Source organism: Centruroides sculpturatus, unplaced genomic scaffold, assembly GCF_000671375.1.
Source record: "Centruroides sculpturatus isolate CEXI.00-Female unplaced genomic scaffold, Cexi_2.0 scaffold304, whole genome shotgun sequence".
In the NCBI taxonomy this organism is placed as follows: domain Eukaryota; kingdom Metazoa; phylum Arthropoda; class Arachnida; order Scorpiones; family Buthidae; genus Centruroides; species Centruroides sculpturatus.
Genome location: NW_019384662.1, coordinates 234517 through 239923, shown reverse-complemented (window position 1 = coordinate 239923; position 5407 = coordinate 234517).

The following is a 5407-nucleotide window of genomic DNA, read 5'->3' as shown; positions in this document are numbered from 1 at the left end:
CTGAATCTGACTCCGATTAAAAAACAAAAAAAAAAGACCCGCTGCAATGTGTAAAAAGTCTGTATCTGTATGAATGTGTGAAGAAAGTGTTCCTCCACCTCCTCCTCACAACATCTGACTACCCAGCATAATTGGTGACTGCTCCATTTTCATTTTTTTGTTATGGTACAGTACGGTTATTTGGTTATTTTATGCTGCGGAACGAATTATATGTTTTAACATGTATTTCTATGGGAAAATGCGTTTCATATAACGGACTTTTCACTTAACGGACGTGCACCTGGAACGGATTATGTACGTTATACCAGGCACTACTGTATATGGCCAACTAGTATTCACACTACTATAAACCCATTGCCTCCCGAGACTTCTATGAGAATGTCCCGGGAAATCCAACTCCAGCTGTTCTCAAGGTCATCCAGCTGTGTAAACAATGACTCATCAGCGTCAGATTTCACAGAAAGGCGAGACAAAGGAAAACAAAATTAATGCATTTCTTTTGGTTTTTTTCAGTTTTAAGTATTTTTTATGTTTAATTACATTAATATCAAAAATGTCTTTGTACGCAACGGGTTAAGGTGCATAATTTAATACAAAGTGCTAGAAGATCATTTACCTGACTTTATTCGAATTTAGGATGGGGAAGTCGTCTTGGGGCTTCTTTCTTGTGTAAATTTATACAATCTTGTTATCACGTCTGATTTCAAACTGGCATAGGCTGGGGCATGCCTCTAAGATATCTTAAAATGCTCGTTCTTGAATATAAGTGGGATAACTGTTTGTGAAAACATAATTAACCAAGAAAATTAAATCTACTTGCTCTATGTAAAATACTTATCTTGAAATTGTCAAGACACTTTTTCTGTCAAGAAAAAAAATAGAAGTACTGGGAATGGGAAGTGCTCATGGGGCAAGTAATGAAGTGAATCTTGTATTTTCATGAATTCAGAACATTTATCTGTAAGATGTTCAAAATAATTGTTAGGTTCAATTGATTCAAAAGGATTTTTTTTTTGTTCTGGAACGTAACTGTTATTTTGATTTTGATGGTGATTTGGATACACCATCAAAATCAAATTCTATTTTGCCTATTTTGCCTATTTGGCCTATTCAATTTATCCCAATTCTGATTCTTTTGAATACTTTCTAAAGATTGTTTAGAAAAATTAATGATTTACATTACAAGCACAGTATATTTGTGAATTATAATAAACATCAAACTGGGAAATCCAGAATCATTCTTAAATCTTTCAAAATAAACCCAAAAAATTCTCCATTTTTACGTGGATATGCATGCTGTTATTGTGTGCTACAAAATAAATGTGTAATCTTATTTCGGATAAAGTTAATATTGCAACACTACCCTCAAAAAAATTACAGCTAATTCCCTTGTACTCAATGAATTATCCCAATGAGTCATCTAGGATTACCATTTTTGGAAACTGCTTCGTTGGCCAATGCAATGATTGGTTGGGGGAAAGGTGAATAAGAAGATGCACTTCCTTTTTCATGCTTCTCACAATTGGCAATCCTTGTAAATACTTTAATTCCACTGTATTTAACACTAAGCGAGGTTTGGCAAATGATGCAACAAACCAAATAAATACGAGGTCTGTTCAAAAAATACGCAGACTGACATCATAAAACAAAATGTACTTTATGTAGAAGTTACATGTCTGGATCCTCTTCAAAGTACTCTCCTTCCCAATGCACACATTTATCCCAACAGTGTTTCCACTTGTTGAAACAGTACTGGTATGCTTCTTTTGTAATGTTCTTCAGCACCTTCATTGCATTTGCCTTAATCTCAGGAATCATCTCAAATCTTCCTTTCAAGGGTCTTTTGAGTTTGGGGAACAAGAAAAAGTCACAAGGAGCAAGGTCAGGTGGGAAAGAACAGTGATCGAGTGTTTGGTCAAAAACTCACGAGTTCTGAGGGCCGAATGGGCTGGAGCATTATCGTAATGAAGAAACCAATCGCCAATCCTCCACATTTCTGGCCTTTTGCAATAGATTTCAGACCTGAAATCTATTTTTTCAATCATAGTGAACCAGAGTTACTACATTGAAATTCTGAAATGTCTGGCCTATTTTGAAATCACAGTGAACCAAAGTTACTACATTGAAATTCTGAAATGTCTGGCCTCAGACATTTCAGAATTTCAATGTAGTAACTCTGGTTCACTGTGGAGCTTGGGAGAGGTACTCGTGGTGAACAACACCCTTAGCATCAAAGAAAACTGTCATCATCTTCAATCGACTGTCAACCACCCTTAAAATGTTCATGCCACTTGAAACATGCTGTACACTTCATAGCAACATCACTGTAAGCCATGTTGAGCATAGCAAATGTTTCAGTCGCAGATTTTCACAGAAAGTCATTGTTCCATCAGGTCATTCATTCTGAAATCCGACAAACGAAAAAATCGCACTTCACTAAAAACCACATAGCTAATCAACATATAAAGATATCTGCAATCGGAAAATGACTTTATCACCAGACGATCTATACAAACCTAGCGACACCAAGCAGATTCCACTGAAACCAACTGAAGCCACACAATTCAAACAGTCTGTGTATTTTTTGAACAGACCTCGTATTGTCATGAGTTAACTAGTTTATGAATTTGTTCCCTCCAACCACAAATGCCTAGACTGACTCATCTTAAAAAATCATTTTTTTAAAACTCAAAACAGCAGTAAATTTGGACAAACAAGTATTTTCACTGCAAACTGGATTCATGCAATTTTAAAATTTAATGTGTTACAGCCAGGCCTGTCTTTGGTACGTGCGAGGCCCTGGGCCAAGAAAAGCTTGGAGGCTCCCTTAAGGAATTCATAATGGAGGGTTAATGTTCATAATTTTTTTCAATTAGCTTTCTCTGCTAAACATATATTTATGTTTAATAAAATTTATCAAACATAATAATCTTTTGATTGTTTACTGTTTCTAATAATTTTATTACTTGTTGCTCTATTCAATTTTGCATATTTTAGAGGTCTCGAATGTTAGGAGGCTCCTGGGCCTAAGCCTGGCAGGCCCATACCTAAAGACAAGCCTGGTTACAGCATCATCTATGGATCATAACAAAAACTTTCATAATTATAATGAGAATCGTTTTATCATTATAAGTAAACTAATTATTAAAAATAATTTTATATGTATAATACGAGGCATGTCCGGAAAGTAAGTACCGTTTTGGAAAAACTCACATAAAAAATCTTTTTTCAAAACAAAATTTATTTTTCATGAAAGAGCATGTTGGAAACTATTTTCTACATAGTTACCGCCATTGTTCAGACATTTGTCATATCGGGAAACCAACTTGTCTATACCCTTTTGTCATTCAATCCTACTGATGTTTAGATCTAACATTAAGCAGGCAAACACGAACAGTAACAAAAAAGAACTTTATTAGAAAAGGTTAGAACTGTCACAGACATCCTCGGGCAACACCCGGACAAAATCCAACGAACTTTCGCGCCTCTTCTCTTTTGACGTTGTCAGCCACTCTTGTTGGCAAGTGTTGCCAGACAGAGTTCGTGATCTCTGGCGCTGGCGGCCACACCCTCTTCAAAGAAAGATGCCGCCAGTGAAGACAGCCACTGCTGAACATTGATTTGTGACAATCTCATGCAAAACAGTTTTTGAAATTTGTGGAAACTCATCACAAAGCAATCTTATTTTGAATCGTCTGTTTTCAAGAATTTTCTCACTCACTTTTGCAACCAAATCATCATTGACAACAGAAGGCAGGCCACTCCGTGCTTCGTCATGAACATTGGTGCATCCAGCATTGAATTGTTGAATCCACTTTCTGACAATTCCATCACTCATTACATTTTCACCATAAATCTCTACAAGTTGACGATGAATTTCAACTGGCTTAACATTCTTTGCGTTCAAAAACCGTATTACAGAATGCACTTCACAGTCGGTGGGATAGGCAATCGTCTTAAACATTTTGAACGCTCACTAACACATGGAAAAACATCACAATTTGGCTCTAATGGCATCACTGGACTGATTATCAACCAGAGACACGTGTGCACAGGTGCTGAACTGCAATACTACCGCTGCGGTGGCAGTAAAACGAAACGGTACTTACTTTCCGGACACGCCTCGCATAATTTTGTTTAAATATAAACTGGTTTGTCAACCACTAACCTTGCCCAATGCAGGCTGGATGACAACCTCAATGCCACCCTATCTCCCCTAAAATGGACACAGTACTGACAGAAGGCAATCTCTCATTGCTCTGACTACACGAAAGAAAAGTCTGCCGTGAAAGATGTCACCTCGTGTATGGGATGTCGCTTATTCTGCTTTGTCAACATGAAAGTTTCCAATAAACAAATACTTAACTGTGAATATTGTATTTTAAAAATTTTTCATTCTCAACCAAAACAAATAATTTTCTTATTAAATATGGAAGAATTGTTTTAAGAATCTGAAATCGCAGAGATTTGTTGGATTCCGATTAATTGTCCCATCACTAAATACTACAAAGATGTTTTTGTGGTCCACGATGAAGTAAGAAGAAAAGCCAGGATCTACAAGTAAATGTTGAATAGAAACTCAGCTTTATCAAAATAAATGCATTGCTCATTCTTTAAACTGGATAATGTGCCTTTTTTAAGTCCAGATTTGGTTCCTAGCAATTTCTGCTTTTACCCAAAACTAAAATCACTCTCAAAAAGGGGGAATTCAGACTGGACAAAATTAAGGAAAATGCAACGAAGCAGCCAATAGCAATTCCAAAAGAGGACATTGTAGACTGTTTTCACATTTTCCCTATTTTCTTCAAAAGTGTGTAGAGAAAATACTTTGAGGTGGACTAAAATGCCAATGTCCTATATCAATGCACTTTGTCTCAAAAGTATCCAGCCACAATTTTTTTTGACAGATCTTGTAATTTAGATATGAGATCAGTAAATTTGGGTATCGGGAACCAGCTTTTTCAGTGCTCAGGAAATTACATCATAGACACAAATTCTTCTTATATTATTAGTGATTAGTAGACCAAACAATTAGTGTCTACTTTCAAAATGTCAGAAAAGCAACTCTTCCAAGATATCACTACTACTATGCAACAGATTATTATATATAACATTGTAACTGTTTTCAATTATGTGATAATTCTCCATTCAAACTCTCAAATTTGCAGAAAATTTGAAAGACAGTGTTGTGTTCGATCTTTAGGAAAACCAAAATTGGATTAGGACATAAAAACCTTTAAGTCCTCCAGGTTGGGGATTATTCATGGTACTAACAACCCCATAACAGAAAAATTAATGTTATGAAACTCAAGGACAAGAATAGCTGGCCTGAAAACAATGATGAATGACCCAGGTAAGGAAAAGAGAAATGCAACTGGAAAAATGATATGTATGTGGCTACATGGAA